At 35.2% G+C, this 18,891-nt stretch overlaps 1 protein-coding gene across 1 annotated transcript in view; it reads left to right on the top strand.

Moving 5' to 3' along the window:
* The first annotated feature begins 223 nt into the window (after positions 1 to 223).
* Positions 224 to 18,891, top strand: part of LOC140749789 (uncharacterized) — a 39,902-nt gene continuing 21,234 nt past the window's right edge. Inside the window, exon 1 of the mRNA XM_073082953.1 lies at positions 224 to 505. The gene's annotated coding sequence lies outside the window, so the exon portion shown is untranslated. The remainder of the gene's footprint in view (positions 506 to 18,891) is intronic.

The raw sequence follows: 18,891 nt of genomic DNA, 5'->3' as shown, positions 1-18,891 counted from the left end.
ATTTATTTTCTGTAAAAAGTTCATAAATTAAAAAAAAAGTTTTTATGGGTACCAATGTATAGAAATAAGAAACCTATATAAAGCAGTTCTTTTGTATTTGTCCCACCTCAGTCACAAACTGCTCGTAAAAACTTACCACTTCATCGAGTGGGTTCCATGAAATCGTGGTGCGTTCGGCACAAGTCGTGGCGCTTCGGCGGCGTTCGTCTCGTTTGGGCGGGCGGAAATTCAGTCTTTGAATGCTGTGGCAATGGCTTGACGCGTCACTTCTTCACGCATGGAATAACAGCTTGACATCGTTACACATAATTAATTTTTATAATTACAACTCAAAAACAGTGCCAACTTTTTTTAAACTAATACCACGATAATAACTTACTATTTTAAAAGTTTTGTGTAAAGTGAAACAGTTTATAAGTGCATATGATTTGTGAACAAAATTACTGACTTGAATACGGCGGGAATGATGTTGGCGTGGCCCAATAAAAATATAATATTTAATAAGGTAAGAGTAGAGCGTTGATGAGTTACTTATATTTTACTTAAGTATTTCTTTTTAGTCTTAAACTACTTTACTGTTGTTGATGTTTATTTTAAGAATTTATTACTACTTAAATACTCACTTATCCGGTGCTATTAATATTTATTCACAAGAGTTTGTAAGTGACATAATTAACGTGTAATAAATCCTCGTGTAAGACTCTATTTCAGGTTAAGTAGAGCTTAGTTGGATCAAAGTAATAAATAATGAGGTACTCTTTTATGCTGTTAACGAGGAAGATACTCTGATGTAGTTCATGATACAATATTATGTTTTACGTGAATACTTAAACGACTTTTTGTATTAAGATTTTTGTAGAAATAATTGAAATTGTGTTTAATTATAACGAAGCACATAATCAAGTAAAAAGCTTTAGTCTGTCACAAAAAAATGTATTTAATGCAATATGTAATTTGCTAGTGTCGTAATTACGTGATCCCATTATCCAGGACCTGATGAATCCGCTCGGGATGAAAGCCGATCAGTGCTTTAATGAAAAGAAACTATCGGTAATCGGTCCCCGTTTGATTAATGCTATACAAAAAGTTCAATTAATTAGGTTTTGATTGTATTCGTTGAATAGCTACGCCGTAGCCGCGTAGCGTCGTAGCATTTTCAATAGTGGAGGTAACTTGCGATTTAATGCTTCGAATTTTCCAACGCAAGTAAAAGAAAACTTATTGAGATTTAGAAAACTTAAAATTGAGATGTAATCACATGACTTTAATGATCTCTTTGATAATTATAATAATATAGAATTATAATTATATACTAATATTGAATATTTTATTTAGTTTTTATACTACATAAAAGTTTGAGAAGAGATAGCAAATGATACGAATCGTATTTAGCCTTTGTAGGTTGCAGTGAAGCCTATAATGATCCTAAGGGTATGGTATGGACTTGCCAAATTACACCTGGCCATCATAAGCAGTACCTCGACTCTTATTAGTGACATGATTTATTTTGTGACATTAATTATTTGAGGATGATGGCAATAGAAGAAATATTACATAACGACGATATTTTAATAAATATTGCTTACTTTAAAGTACATGTCTATAACTATGCTGATTCTCTAAATCACGTTGTAATTTAAATAATAACTAACGACGTGGCCATTTCAAACGAACTTGATTGTAATGTAAGAAATAGGCTTACAAAATAGAGTTCCAATAAAAGGCGAGTAGTAAGATTCAGAAAATGTACCCCTTGAACGGCCTTTTATTGGTCTCACAATAAGCTTTTGTAAATGGCACGAGCTTTCAACTTATTATAAGTCAATAAGCGCGTTATCAACCATTATTGTCCCACTGCTGGGCACGGGTCTCCTTTCAGAATGAGATGGATTAGGCCATAGTCCATCGCGCTGGTCAAGTGCGTTGGTAGACTTCAAATGCCTTTGAGATTTTTTTATATAAATCCCTCAGGTATGCAGGTTTCCTTACGATGTTTTCTTTCACCGTTTAAGCATGTGATAATTAAATTCTAATACGCACATAATTTTTGAAAAATCATAAATGCCTGCCTGGGATTTGACCCACGGACCCCTCGATCGAGAGGCCGAGTTTCTTAACCACTAAGCTATCACTGCTTTTTTGTAAGCGCATGTACCTACAATTCATATTTTCAAAACAGTAGGTGCTGCTTTTCTTTTCTGTAGTCGTTATTACCTTAATTTGCATGATGAATAATTAAATACTGCAGTCCTGTCTTGAGTTTGCTTGTTGCGGACTGTTATTTCGGGTATCCTCGAGCTAGACAACTTGGCAACTCGGATGCACATTGTGATTAATTATGAATAATTAGGGGTGAAAACCGGGCTAGTTCGGAGTTTACGAACGCTAAGAATTTCACTCGTAAATAAGCGAATAACAAACAAGTTGGTGCTAACGTATATACATATAGTGACTGAATATGTTCGGAACTATGTTCGATGCAAATTTATCAGGATTTCGACACAGCTCCTGCGAATGTGATGTTTGTTCAATTGTTTCGGACACGTTTATTAAATGGTCCGATTTATTCACTGCATTACATTTCGACTATTATTTAATTGAGGCGCGGAAAACATTGTTAACTTACGTCTGGCGCTCAGATGCACAAAAGCATTAATTATCCGGCAGTAAGTAGCACCTAGTGCACAATAATGTTATCAATTGCCGCTGTAATGATCTCGTTAAAGTATGTTTTATCCAGTTTTACCCGAGCGAACAAATAATATTATTTGTTAGCTACTGACAGTAGGCGGTATCCGTCTCATCCAATTAACAACCCAATAAATTGTCTCTGTATAAGTATTTCAACATGGACCAATTATTTCTCTTCGTTAGACGCGTGTAAAGATACTCTTATCCGATTATGAAGCGTTTATATAAGAGAGTATATAATTAGGAATTTTAACGTTATTATTTTGAATGTATTGAACATTTATAAAAATTATAACACCTAGAAACATTTATATTTTTTGTTTATGAATGGTGTTTACGTAAGTCTGAGGAATCGATATATCTAATACAGAATTTTATTTGCATTTTTTTACGTTAAGGTGGTAGTACCCTTCGAGGTTCGACTTCGACTTTTTCTACCTGGTAACAACAGTGTGTTCGCGCTACTATGTTCTGTCTTGAAGGGTGTGGCAAAGGCAATACAGTTACATGGGGCGTTCAGATGTCAGGTAGGACTCTAAGACCTATGGGCGGTAGTAGCCACATAAATCACGTGGACTATATGCTAATTTATTTCAATTTAATATTTTTTAACATACATAAAATTACTAATAACACATCTATTACATGGAAGAAAATTCATTAAAAATATAACATCATAGTTGAATCAAAAATTCTCTATGTACCGTACGAGGCACGTAATAACATATTCTGGTTAAACCCACTATTAAGGTGAAACTAGAGTTCTTTTTGTAACATACGGCTCAGCAACGCTCACAAGATTGAGTCCGAGCGAGGGTTTTTATTCCGTTTCATATGCCCTTCTACCCAAACGTAGGCCTATCCCGGGATTTAATACGTACATATGTAAACATAGTGGAACTGGAGAGAGAGAAAGCTTCAATATTAAAATATCGTTGACGGCGGAGCTCAAGACGAAGCCAAATATGGCTTTTGTATGAACTCGTGCTATAAGTTTTTCCACGGTTAACTTGAGAAACTTTGCCCTCGTGAGACATAATAGCTTTTGTATAAAAATGAACTGAAAATGTTCGCAGTGTATTTTGCTAGTGAACAGAATACTGGCGTAGTTTTATTTTTGTTGTTGAATTGTTGACTAGAATTACTTAACGTTTTGGTGTATTCGTTTAAATTCAAGTTTATATATTGCGCTAGTTTTGACCACATGTTCGTTAGTGTAAAATAGAGTTATGCATAAGTTGTGCCCTTACATTAGTACGATTGGCTGTAGTTAACTTATAACATTAAAATATTCTACGGCTACATAAAATGTTTCGTTTTTATTTTAAGTATACACTTCGTAACCGACATAGTTATACTGTTTTCTTAATATAAAAAGAATATACCTCTTTTTTGACTTGTCTCCGACAAAAATTTGACCAAGGGTAGATTAGTAGATTTCACATATGAATATCTCTATTATTGTTATCCTTAGATCTACTAAGGTTTTTTATGGACAATGAATTCAATATTAGGGTTTTCCTTGAAATTTAAATCTCTAAACAAGATGTAATTCATACTAGATAAGTTTGCTGAAAATAGTCTCATTAAAAGCAAGGTATAAAGTGCTCAAGTGTCTAAAGTATGTAATGAAGTGGTTAATATAGGGAAAGAGTGCAAAGTGCAATGGCTTGTTATCTGCCGGCTTCCAGTAGTAGTCGGTCAGTTCGTTACCGACTAAAGGGATTATGTCGTCGGTGTTTCTCGGACACGGGGCGACTACATTCGTGTTCATACTTGTATGAATATATGGCATTGGCGCTCCATATCGCTGCATCGTGAATGGTACGGATACGAATAATCGGGATGTGAAAAACTTCAAGTAAGCTAAAGGTTTACAATTCTGCGCTAATATAAAATGTTTGTTTAAGTATATACTTCGTTACCGACATAGTTATACTGTTTCCTTAATATAAAAAGAATATACCTCTTTTATGACTTGTCTCTAAAAAAAAATCTGACCAAGGGTAGATTATTAGATTTCACATATGAGTATATCTAGTATTGTTATCCTTAAATCTACTAGTGTTTTTAATGCACAATTAATTCAATAGTAGGATTTTCCTTGAAATTTAAATCTCTAAACAAGATGTAATTCATACTAGATAAGTTTGCTGAAATTAGTCTCATCAAAAGCAAGGTATAAAGTGCTCAAGTGTCTAAAGTATGTAATGAAGTGGTTAATATAGGGAAAGAGTGCAAAGTGCAATGGCTTGTTATCTGCCGGCTTCCAGTAGTAGTCGGTCAGTTCGTTACCGACTAAAGGGATTATGTCGTCGGTGTTTCTCGGACACGGGGCGACTACATTCGTGTTCATACTTGTATGAATATACGGCTTTGGCGCTCCATATCGCTGCTTCATGAATGATATGGATACGAATAATCGAGATCTGATAGAAAATGTGAAAAACTTCAAGGAAGCTAAAGATTTACAATTCTGCGGTAATATAAAATTTCTCGTTTAAGTACATAATTCGTCACCAACATAGTTGTGTTATATTTTCTTAATGTAAAAAGAATTTACCTTTTTTATGACTCTTCTCCGAATAAAAGTCTGACCAAGTATAAATTAGTAGATTTCGCATATTTCTACTATTCTTACCGTAAGTTCGAATAGTCATTTTTTGATTACAATATTAGGGTTTACCCTGAAATTTAAATCTTGATCTATAAACAAGACGAGGAAATTCATACTAGGATGCGACTGCTGAAATTAATCTAATCACAGGCAAGGTATAAAGTGCTCAAGTGTCTAAAGTACCTATGTAATGAAGTAGTTAATATAGGAAAGAGTGCAAAGTGCAATGGCTTGTTATCTGGCGGCTTCCAGTAGTAGTCGGTCAGTTCGTTACCGACTAAAGGGATTATGTCGTCGGTGTTTCTCGGACACGGGGCGACTACATTCGTGTTCATACTTGTATGAATATACGGCTTTGGCGCTCCATATCGCTGCTTCATGAATGATATGGATACGAATAATCGAAGGATAGAAAGTGTGGAACGTTCAACTAAGATCAAGTTTTCCACTTGTTTAAATTTACTGAAACCTTTTCAAATCAAATTAAATCTTTTTTTATTCAAAATAGGTTCTTTACAGATCACTTTTTGAATGCCATCACATCTACCACTACTTCACAAGGTGTTTCGTTATGAAGAAGAAGCGGCGAAACAAACTCCATAACACACATCTTTTTTTAAAAAATAAATGTTTTATACAATGGCGAACTTAACCTAATGGTACATGTTCTGTATGGTTCATCTCCGGTTACACCAACGCCACACCTATTTCAGCCATATTATAGTAGTGTTAAGCGCCGCTGCGTTCTGCATTGATTGATGTGGCAAGGAAGAGAGATTAATATGTGGTGTTCCAACATAGTCCTTAGGCTTAGTAAGGTATCTGTATCTGTAACTTCAGTTAGGACTCTGATCCTAACTGGCATTTTACTTCATTTAATACAGATGTTCACTACCGGTTTTGGGCACATGCCGCACATGCCTATTTGCTACCTATACATATACTATAAATAAGTCTTAATAAGTAATAACCCTTAAAACGAATCCTGAAAATTAATTCATAAAATTTTATGGACGGTCATCTAAGTGAGGACAGTCGATGACATATTTTGTTGAAATTTGTTGTTATAATCTGAACACGTAAATGTTTCGAATGATGTTGTTTCTAGTTAAAACAAGTTGTTAAAGAGATCAAAGGTTATTGACCTGTTATCTGCCTAAACACAGCAGTAGTTAATCAGTTCATTGGCTACTAAAGGGATCATGCCGCCGGCTTATACTGGAGACGCATGACAGCGACGTATAGTTACGTGCTTATAGTATGTATAGATACTAATTAGAATTTACCTTTGATATCTACGTTCCGTAAACTAGGTATATGGTATATTGCGTGTATTTATTTATTAAGCTTAATAGCAAGGATGGAGAGGCACTTTTTCAAATTGTGATAGACAAGTATTTTATTGTAACATTTAGTGTAATTATCGAAATTATAGTTTGAAAAGCATAGGTACATATTGTTACGTCCCTGTAGTTCCGGGAGTAGAATAGGAGTACGGTATCTCCTGCCTGTCGTAAGAGGCGACTAAAAGGGGGCTTACGGGGTTGCGGGTGGCAAGAGTGGGAGCTCGAACCGTCCAGCAAGCAACCCCGGGAAGGACGACGGTATGTGTGATCGCATACCGTCGTACACACCAGACGATGTGGCGAGCGTCAAGCTCACCTGGCCGGAACCTGACGGGCCAATGCGCTAAGAGAACTCCGGTTGCGTTCCTTTGGAGATCCCGGAGTCCTCTACCCAGCGCCGAGGACGGCCACCGGGGGGGTTTTAGTGCGGTAAGAATCCTACATAACTTCGTGTCGCTCCCACGGCATCGGGAACCTTTTGAAGGTTTCCCCCTCGAAAAAAAAGGTACATATTGTTAATATACCCTCGCAATTTTAAAGAGCCAGTAAAAGATAGTTACTGGACATAGGCCTCCCCTACTTGTTGCCACTCCAACCGGTCTCGTGTCCTTTGAACCCTGTGGTTGCCGCCTATTTTCTTCAGGTCTCCGGTTCCCCTGGATATGGAGACATATTTTTTCAAACTTTGTATATTTACAATGAAATAGTTATCATCTTACGAAATGACGTCTACCAATACGCACTTGGCCAGCGCGGTGGACTATGGCCTAATCCTTCTCATTCTGAGAGGAGACCCGTGCCCAGCAGTGGGACAGTAAGGGGTTGATGATGATGATGATGATGATGAAATGACGTTGCTACATAGAAGTCATAAACACAGAAAGAAGTAATAAAAAAGTTACACGCTGTAAGCTTTCAAACAAGATTATATCATAAAAGTGTTTTTAACACGGAAGAAAAAATAAATATAAATTACAAACCGCCTGTAACAGCTTATTATTGGAGGCTATAACTATTTAATAAGGCTTGTAATGTGTAAAGGAGTTTTTAAAAAACAAGGCCTAAATATAAATTGATTCATTAATTTGAAATGAGAATTCATATTTTAATATCTACGACCGGCAGTTATTTATCTAAACAGATTATGGTTGTATAACTCGATACATATACAAGCATAATCTGTTAAGATTAAAATATTAAGTATTAGTCTACGTTTAAGTTTCCTAATTATTTAAAACAGTACCGTTTCTTTTCTAATTAAAATGTGTACATATTATGTCACCAGTTTCGTGGCAATTTATATAAATTTATTGTGTACTACCTTTTACGTGTCTCATAATTATATAAATATATTATTATTTCACTTAATTAATTTCAAATCCTTACTAATATTATAAATCCGAAAGTAACTCTGTCTGTCTGTCTGTCTGTCTGTCTGGTTATCTCTTCTTCACGCCTAAACCACTGAACCGATTTTAATGAAATTTTGTACAAAGATAGTCTGAGACCCGAGAAAGGACATAGGATAGTTTTTATCCCGGGAATCCCACGGGAACTAGGAATGGCGATCTAAGATCGATTAATCGGAAAATCGATCTTTTGGACCCAAAAAATCGATTATTTTAAACGATATTAGTAAGGATTGAATCGTAAACTATGCATTTGATCAAGTGAAGATCTTGAGCAAAGTTGAAGGTACGAATTTACAGTTATGTATGTTAGTATTTTATATTATTTTCTTTTAAACGCGGGCGAAGCCGCGGGCAAAAACTAGTAGGTTTTGATACAATACAATTATTATAAGAAACTATTTTTATTGAGTTTTACTTGCTATCTACAACCAGGTAGACTCCATGCATGCTTGTTACGTCTAAGTTATTATAAATATCTGCATATAGATTGTGCATAAATGTAGTCTCTACAACATTTAGTACTCGAACCACAATCACACCCTACAATAACGATAACTGCATGCAAAATTGTATGAAAATTCATAGTTTTATTCATACAGACCACATTTTGCCTGAATCAACTGTGTGGACGGTATTAACTACATTGTAACCACAAGCTACCACTAACGACATTGCACATGAGTGGCCACTTTAGCACAAAAAGGCGTTTTCGTGGTTACTTTCAATTAGATTTTTCAGTGGTTCGACTTTGGTGACACTATAGCCACACCTATTTCTGCCTAATAACAGCAATCTTAAATAATTTGATGAGGAAGACATACTATCTCAAGGCATTCTAGCTTAGTTGTTGTGGCGCATCTGTAGTCGACCTCGGGTAGGATTCTAATCTTGTCTGGGATTGATTAGAGATGTCAATGGGCGGCAGTAACCACTTACCATCAGGTGGAGTGTATGCTAGTCGGCTAACGTTATTTATAAAATATATGAAGCTAAAAGAAGCTTCATCTGTTTTTACGTGACCATTGCTTGCGACATTTTATCGCTGCCGTACGGTATTGTTGTGGTACGTGTGAATAGGCACTAATACGTAACTAGTTTAGAGTAGTTTTGAAAAGCATGAAACAACGGCTTAAGTCCAGCTGGCCAGTTCGTTGTCCACTAACAGGATAACGTCGTTTGCGTCTACCGAGAAATGGAAACCATAAGTTGTGTGTTGATCGTCATTCTTAGACGAAATGTCTTATTAAATTAGTTTTTAAGAAAGATTAAAGAAGTCTATCTTTTGCTTTTAGCTGAGGTAGCACACAACAAAATTAAATTTATTTCTACTTAAAAATAATAGTGTAGTGTAGGTCTCCTTATGAAGAAGACAGCGCGTAAAAGTATACATCCAGGATGATCCAGACCTAGTTTGCTTGACAAGTTGGTTTGGCCGACAAGAGGAGACCTACGAGTATGTTCAACTCCGTCAACTTTCAAAAGTTGATGAGTAGAAAGATGAAAGAAAGTAGATAAATAGTAGCTGTTAACATAGATGAGTTTGATATAGAGGATTTAGTAAGATAAGCTTTTAGGTTTATCCTTAAGGGTAGACACGCTTACTGTGATTAACTTTAACTCTATTACCTTTATACAGGATACTTTTATACTTGTTTAAGTAGCAAAAAAACATGCAATCCTGGTAGTAAGCGGCAACTGCTGCCCATCGACATCACAGTTATCCATCGATAGTCAACCTAAGATAGATAAAGAAGATAAGATTAGAGTTCTTCCTGAAGTCGGCCTCAGGTGCATTATTACGCTTGATGGCTAAGTTGGAACTAGGCGTTCCAGGCGTATGACATATCACGCAACTATTAAAAGCAGGTAGGCCGCATATCCTTTTGGTACTTATTAGATAAACTGCATACATAAGAGCTAATCACTAAATGCGGTTTACTTCTACAGAATTTGCTATTCATAGTTTCAATGGAGCTACCCGACTTAGCTCTTAGTGTTTGTTTGAATAATGAATCCTTTTGCCCGCCTTTCAGATTAGTCCATCCATGAATACTACTGGAAACGCTTGTGTAACGCTTTCTTCACTCACAGTCCCATACTAGGATTCCCTGTGTCGTGGATGCTATGGATACACACAGAGACAAATACACAAACATCCAGACCCAGAAACAGAAACCTACGTTCATAATTTAGAAATCTGTCTGGCCGGGGATCGAACCCTCTGCGCGTCAGGCCGGTGGTGACCGCTCAGCCACGCGGATCGTCGAGTCTATATAGTCTATCTATGAATATAATTGGATTAAGAATAAACGGATAGGTGAAATTATCCTTTGAATAAAACCATATTTTTGTAGCGCGGAAGTAACGAATGGGTGGGCAGTACTTTAGCAATAACAGAGGGTATATAATTAGAAATACCGATTCAACTTTGTGATATAATAACTGCTTTGAAAATTCATGTAATTGGGAAATAGGATGTTAAAACACAAAGATGAAGGACATACAATGCCTTTTTTGTGTTATAAGAATAAACAATCTCATTTAGATGTTTAAGTTTGGTTAAGTGCGAGTTGAACAGGCACACGGATGGTTCGGTACCGCCAATAAGACAGAAAAAAGCATGAGACCCTCTGACTGCTGGGCACCGGTCTCCTCTGAACGAGGTGTGGCCATCGTCCACTGCTCTGGCCTAGTGTAAATCGGTAAACTTCATATACCTTTGAGAGCATTTTTTTAAACATTTCAGGCGTGTGTTTTTCCTCACGATGTTTTCCGAAAATCTATGGTGCGTGCTTAAGATTCGAACCTCGAACCTCTGATTGAGAAGTAGAGTTCCAACCAGTAGGTTTTCCTGCATTATAATTAATTAACTCACGGCGAAAATTCGTGTAGGTAGACAATTTAGCGTTACGTACAACCTGTTTTGACCGAATTCGTACATTTATACGGCTGCATTATTAATTAGAAGCCTTAACAGTTGCGATACTTGTCAAGGATAGAAGAAAGTAATACTATTTTGTATTAATAACTAAATATGAAAATACTGTGGAACTATTTATAATGTATTATTTAAAATCAAGAGTAAGAAAATTAATAAACTTCATTCTCTCCGACATCTAGAAAGAAATTTTATTAATATTTTGCGTAATTAAACTGTATTAGAGAAGTTATGTATAAGAAAATTTATAGTTGTATTGATTTAAAGTCCAAAAGTTAAAATCGCCGGTATATCAAAAAATGTGTACCAATTTTTTAGTTTAGAAAATAATTATTATGTTATTTTTATTATCAGTCACACATGAAAGTATGACTTCTATATTTACCTGGTACCTACGTGTGTATTTTATATCTAAAGCGGTGAATAGTCCCCTAGGACAAATTGAAACGGAGGTTTATTTGTCTTTTGTTGGGCGTAGCCGCGGAACCACAACTTGTGGACAGAAACAACTGTTTTGATGACAAAAGCTGAAACTGGGCCGCGATACTATCTCACAAGGTGTAGTCGTGGTTAAAAGACTTAAATTCAGAACAATTTAAGTTGGAAAAGAGGTAAGTTAGATCGAGTTGTCTTGTTAAATATCGTACTGAGCTTTTGTAAATATTTCTTGGTGTCCTTTGTTAACGCTACATAGGTATATTAATTATTATATTAGAGTTTTTATTTTGAAGGTGGTAGAACCCTTTGTGGTTGGACTCCGGCGGCACCACCGCTACACCTATTTCTACCTAATAACAGCAGTGTTAGGCGCTGCTGTGTTCCGGTTTGAAGGGTGTGGTAAGGGAGACATACTTTTCCGAGGCGGTCCAGCTTAGTCCTCAGGGGTAGCAGCGCATCTGTGGCTGGCCTCAGGTAGGAATATCTAATCCTATCTGGGGTTGATTACAGATGTACATGGGCGGCAGTAGCCACTTACCATCAGGTGGACTGCATGCTCGTCTGCTACTCCTATAATATAATATAAAAAAAAGTTATTATATAATTTTCTTTCTTAATCTTTATCTCGTATTTTCAAAAGGCCAATTACCACAGATCAGTATTTATTTTGGTCTGTACCAATTACAGTTGCCTTGGCACACTTGAGGACTAAGGTGATCGTCTCATATATTAATTAGCCGGCATCCTTCACCCTACACCCTTCCACGGAAGAACAAAACCCCTGAGTATAGAAAAGGTATGACGCTGATAACTTTACGGTCCAACTACACGGTACCTACCTTTCAAACCCTTTGTTCTTCCTATTCTGAGTTATGAGTTCAATATAATTCGTTTGCATAGATTAAGGAGTAACGTTCTAGTCAATATCGTTTCCAACAAAATAGAAAAAGCCTCGGTAACAGAGCGCAATACAGACACACGCACTGCATAAATTTTACTCTATTTCAATTTTTCGTATGTGGCCCACGTGCTTCCAAACAAATAAAAATTGGATTTCACGGCGACGTGTCATAAATATTAGGCTATTTGATTGGAGGATTTCTTTTACGGCTTAATGTGATTGAAATTTTCGATTAAGGCCACAAAAAGGGTTAGCAAGTCCGTAGAGAGCTATAAAGGTTAGCAGCAAAAGCAGATCAGTGGCGCTATGACTGACGTATGTTAAGCATTCATATTATATCGCGTTATTGCCTAATCAATAAATGTCTAAAAATATAGATTAGATAGTCAATTGTCTTTTTTGCAATTTTTATCTTAAAATGATAGAAAGTGGTTTGTAATTTCTCCTCTCACCCTAGAGTTCCGGGGGTAGAATCCTAGGTACGTTTAATTTTTTGATGGATATTAGAAATTAATTAATAGTGTTAAAACGTGCCACTTCACCAATGTGGCAGACTATGGTCGAAATCTTTTTCATTCCGGAAACGGACCTGTGCCCAGCAGTGAGCCGATAATGTGTTTTTGACGATCATTTGGCAATACTGATATCATAATAATGATAATGAATTATTAACACTAAACATTTTTGCAATATCCGTTTTGTATAGGTAAGTGCATAACTGTATTTTGGCGAGCGTATGTGTCGCGTCTGTGATTTGATCCGGTAATTGCGTTTGTTTCGACCACAATATTCGGGGAGTTGGGACATTAGAGACGACCACAAATTTGGGGAGTTGTGGATATTAGCGACAGACAAAGGCCGTATGGCGTTGATTTCTGTCGCCATAATTCCCCAACACAAGATAACAAGGAAACAATTTGTTGTTATTTTTATGTTCTTACATTTCGTCCGGAGGTTATGTAAACATTAAGCAATGGAATGAGTTTTGGTGTACCAGTTCAAAAAAAGGAAACCGTTTTATATTAATGTTAAACATTGTAATTAAATTATTTAATCTTTTTTTATAACATAGTCTCTACTAGACGAGCATGCAGTCCACCTAATGGTAAGTGGCTACTGCCGCCCTTGGACATCTGTAATCAACCCCAGATAGGATTAGATATTCCTAGCTAAGGTCGGCCACAGATCGACGCTACCCCTGAGGACTAAGCTGGAACGCCTGGAAAACGTTACCCTTACCACACCATTCAAAACGGAACACAGTTATTAGGAACTGAGAAGAAGAGGAGGAAGGAGGACTTAGTAGTCAAACCACAACAAGTATATTCAAGTTCTTTAATCTATATTATTATCTGTCTTATAAGGGCTCTATACTGATTAGTTCTAATCTATACTGTCATTGGCAAGGGCTATTCCTCATGTATCACCTTAATGACGCTCATATGTTAGCTCCCTTTTCCATACGGAATTTAAATATTGTAAAGAATAGAAATGTCTTGATACTGTTTGAGTCTACTCTATCAACATAATTTTATTTCTGTTTATATTAGGGAATTTTACAGACAGGTGCATGCCAATGATTTCAGTCACAAATGCTCCAATTCGCAAAAGAAAACGATATTTTATTATTACCTACTGCAGATTTTCACAAACGAATAGGATTTTATATATCTACATTTGCCAGTACAAGTTTGACAAAAAAACACAAAACATCGGAATCAGTGTTTATCCTTACAAGTAACCGTTGTATACTTGAAATAAACGTTAAATGTTTTGTCTGACCATGTGTACGTAATACAAATATAGGGTACACTCGTAATAGCGATTGTGGTCGGAAGTTTGGGATATTAGCGACAGCTGTGGCGTCGATTTTACTTTTGATGTTCACAACTTTAATCCGACATTGCAATAAGTTGTACGGTGTTTGTCGTCTCTGTTGCATGTGTCTTTGTCTATACTATATATAATAATATAAAGAGGAAAACTTTGTTTGTTTGTTTGATTGTAATGAATAGGCTCAAAAACTACTGGACCGATTTTAAAAATTCTTTCACCATTCGAAAGCTACATTATCCACGAGTAACATAGGCTATATTTTATATGAAATATATTTGATTAATAAATTTTGAGGCGGTACAAAGTTTGCCGGGTCAGCTAGTGTATAATATAGACGTAAAGGAACAGTCCATTAAGGTGGCCACTGCAGCTCATGGACATTTGAAATCTATCTTAGACAGCATTGAAATCGGCCACAGATGCCCTTGGAGACTAAATTAGAACACTTCGTGTAGTGCAGTCCTGAGAGGAGACCCATGCCCAGCAGTGGGACAATAATGGGTTGATGATGATGATGATGATGATGTGTAGTGTAGAATACAAGTCTGTGGTTATCTTTCGAATTTTCTAACTTTTTTAAGAACTGGACATGAAGGTCTTTTCACGTTTTCTTTCATTGGTTAAGCAAGTGATTATTATTATTAAAAGGCTCAAAATTTAGAAACGTTGGAGCTGTACGTCTACATTATAAATCCTACAAGTTATAGGTAATCCCGCGCTACAGGTAAATTTCAAATCACAAGGCTACAAATGCTGTAAAATATTGTTGCGTTGTAACAAAAATTGTGAGATTTTTTTGTAATTATACAGGTTGCCGCGTTGTTTTTAATTTTTGGAACTTTAACCAGAACTTTAATTATAAAGCTGTCATAACTGTTCATACAGGCGGTAATTTGATATTCGGTTAGAATATATTTAAAAATAGTAAAGTCGAAATTGGGGTTGCGGTAAAAATGTGAAAATCATTGACAGCTGCGGTCTGGTTGGTGTCTGCTTGCGGGTGGTAATATGATATTTAATTGGAATGTGAAATTCGTAATGTTTGCGGTAAATGATGACATTTTAGTGACAGTTTGGTATTTATTGATTTTATCGATGCCTTATAAAGCTTTATTCTAGAATATCTTGTGTCTATTATGCGTTGCTCGTTTATCTTATCCTCCTTATTTTGTATGTACACGAGAAAATATGGCATATGCAAGCTGGAAATAAATAATGCCAATATACTGAGGCTGATATTGAAGATATGTGAGCGTAGTAGGTATGTATGTATGTATTATGTTTAAAAAAACTGCTTAGGATCAAACTCAATGCAATAAAAATAGGTGGTTAATTTCTTCGATGTATTTCTTTAGGCATAGGCACATATATGGAAAAGGAAAACCGGCACTGTTTTCAGTGGCGAAAATTTTCAGACATGACCACAGTTAACCAATTTTTGTTGATCCTTTTATACACAACACACATTTTTGTCTGTATGTCTCATTTTTGGCACGTCCTACAGTCCAAACGAATTCACGGATTTTAACATATGAGTCGTCGTTCGATTCTTATAAATTGTAGTAGTTACATGGATTACATTACTTTCCTTTTCAGTTGTTTATTAATTGTTTGATTGTTTTTGTTTTTATAATGTTTGCTAGCATAGCATGCATACCTTAAATTGTGTATTGCCGTTTGTATACTAGACCAGGGTCGATAATTTTTGAAACCAAAAAAAATTACAATAGAATGAAACCCATTGGAAAAGGAGGGAAATATGATCAAAATGAAAGGAAAAATAAATTACGGTCGATCCGAGTTCGGGAAGTGGGAGGGGGTGAGTTTTTAAGGGTAAAAAATGGTTTATCTTGATTTCCGGCTAAACTACACGTCCTATGCGAAAAAGTTAAATGGCAAAGTTGTAGGTAATAAAAAGATCTACAACTTTTGTATTTGCAATTTTTTCACATAACCTCAAAATTTGGGTAAAAAATTCAAAAAACCAAGTTTTTGGTTTTTTATTTATATCTTATTCAAAAAAAATTTTTTGTTTACGAAATTTGGTGAAAACTTACCTTATTATGTCCCAAATACACTGTAATTTATTTGATTAAAAATATTTATTTTTTCGCCTTATTTTCACTTAATATCAAAAAAGCACCCTAATTTTCAATCGAAAATTCTGACGTCAAAATATCAGCTTTTTTCAAAAAGTTTGGGGGCTTTTTGTTCGTTGAAATATCTACTTTCTGATGGTGTAAAAAAAAATATACATTACTATAGGAAATGTTCTCAGAAAATACAAAAAATTGAAAAAAAAAACCCAATTGTATTTATTGTCGATTCTCTTCTTGCTAGACTCCACTAAACGATTCAAAGCTGATTTTTTTATTTCATACACTTGCTTGTCATCTGACTTATTGCAGATTATACAAACAGATCCATCCATACTGATAATCTGAAAAGACAAAATTAAATTAATAATGCCTTCAAAGTTTTATCATGATGAGTATAACTAAATTTGTTTGTATAAAATAAACGAAATTACTATTTTTTATTCTTGTACTAAAATATCATTCAATTTTAATTTTTTAGGTTATGTTATGTTAAACATACTATTTATGAAAGAAAATATTACTATTTTTATTTTAAAGTTGATTAATATAGATTAAAATACAGATTGTATTTACCTTGCTATGTAGATTCCAAACGATTTTTTGAATAAAGTAAATTTCTCAGAATTCACTTAGAGTAACTGAGCCTGCACGTGTATTTTTAAAAACAATGTTGTACACTGCTCTGTATCTCGAATACTGGCTAACGGTTTTTACAGCTGCTACGAAATAGCAGGTATGTAGTAAGGCCCAGACCCTCCTAGGTCCGTCCCCACTTCTCTATGAAATAACTTACAATGGGCTAAAATTTACCGAAGGTCACTCAGGTATATAAATTATCTTAAAACAACAGTAAATAGACATCTACAAATATTATTTAAATAAGATTCTACAACTTTTTCAAAATATTGTAGATGTCTTATTAAATATTAACTTTATTAACTTTTTTGTTTGTTAATTATTGAAGTATATTTTAATTTGCAACTTTTTCATTTATCAATAAAACATGAAATCTTACGTTTTTTGAGTAATTAAAGTGTAAATTTTAATAAATACCTCAAAATTGTACATAATGATATACGAGTAAAAATTTTTTTCGAATTTGGGTTTTTTTCAATTTTTTGCATTTTCTGAGAACACTTCCTATAGTAATGTATATTTTTTTACACCATCAGAAAGTAGATTTTTCAACGAACAAAAAGCCCCCAAACTTTTTGAAAAAAGCTGATATTTTGACGTCAGAATTTTCGATTGAAAATTAGGGTGCTTTTTTGATATTAAGTGAAAATAAGGCGAAAAAATAAATATTTTTAATCAAATAAATTACAGTGTATTTGGGACATAATAAGGTAAGTTTTCACCAAATTTCGTAAAAAAAAAATTTTTTTTGAATAAGATATAAATAAAAAACCAAAAACTTGGTTTTTTGAATTTTTCACCCAAATTTTGAGGTTATGTGAAAAAATTGCAAATACAAAAGTTGTAGATCTTTTTATTACCTACAACTTTGCCATTTAACTTTTTCGCATAGGACGTGTAGATTAGCCGGAAATCAAGATAAACCATTTTTACCCTTAAAAACTCACCCCCTCCCACTTCCCGAACTCGGATCGACCGTAATTTATTTTTCTTTTCATTTTGATCATATTCCCCTCCTTTTCCAATGGGTTTCATTCTATTGTAATTTTTTTTCATTTTTTACCATTTTTAAAGGCTTCGGCACTGGTCTATACGTAATCAGACTCTAAATTGAAATCGGTATGCTTCTATCAATGATAATACGGTTGTACATACATAAAATAAACAGTATTTAGATTAATATGGATGAGGATTTATGTGAAATAATATCTACCAGTACCTCTATTTACTGTATAAATTCGTCAGCGCTGCATATCATTCCTAATTTAATTTCTAGCTGGGACTAGAAATTATTTGTATTATGTGATTATGAAACAACATGTTTGTTTGTGCTAATCTGGTTTGTTGCCTTCGCTAGGGTTGTATGAATTAATCACGATGATTTGTATATTTGTATATGTTACTCCATCAACCTACTAGTATAAGTAAGCTTAGAAGGTGGTAGAACCCTTTGTGGTTCGACTCCGGCGGCACCACCGCCACACCTATTTCTACCTAATAACAGCAGTGATAGGCGCTGCTGTCCGGTTTGAAGGGTGTGGTAAGGTAGAAAGACTTTTCCGAGGCATTCCAGCTTAGTCCTCAGGGGTAGCGGCGCATCTGTGGCCGACCTCAGGTAGGAATATCCAATCCTATCTGGGGTTGATTACAGATGTCCATGGGCGGCAGTAGCCACTTACCATCAGGTGGACTGCATGCTCGTCTGCTACTCTTATATTATATAAAAAAAAAAATACTAGTATAAGTAAGCATAGTAGAATTAGTTGTCGTTGTCACCACATTACGATCTCACTGCTAGGTATGTGCCTTTAAGAGTGTAGACAGTTTTAGGCACAGACCTGTATTGTACTTGATTTAGGCCATAGTCCACTGCACGGCTGGAACACGATTCATACTTTTCTATGTATGTATAGCCATAGATTAGTAAAGATACTTCGCCGCCTTGAAATTGAATGAAGCCACAAATGGCTTATTTTA

This window comes from Epargyreus clarus, unplaced genomic scaffold (assembly GCF_041222505.1).
Source record: "Epargyreus clarus isolate Ecla_fem2 unplaced genomic scaffold, WU_Ecla_fem_2.2 ptg000018l, whole genome shotgun sequence".
In the NCBI taxonomy this organism is placed as follows: Eukaryota; Metazoa; Arthropoda; class Insecta; order Lepidoptera; family Hesperiidae; genus Epargyreus; species Epargyreus clarus.
The sequence above is the reverse complement of the archived record's forward strand: the minus strand, read 5'-3'. Positions and strand labels throughout refer to the sequence as shown.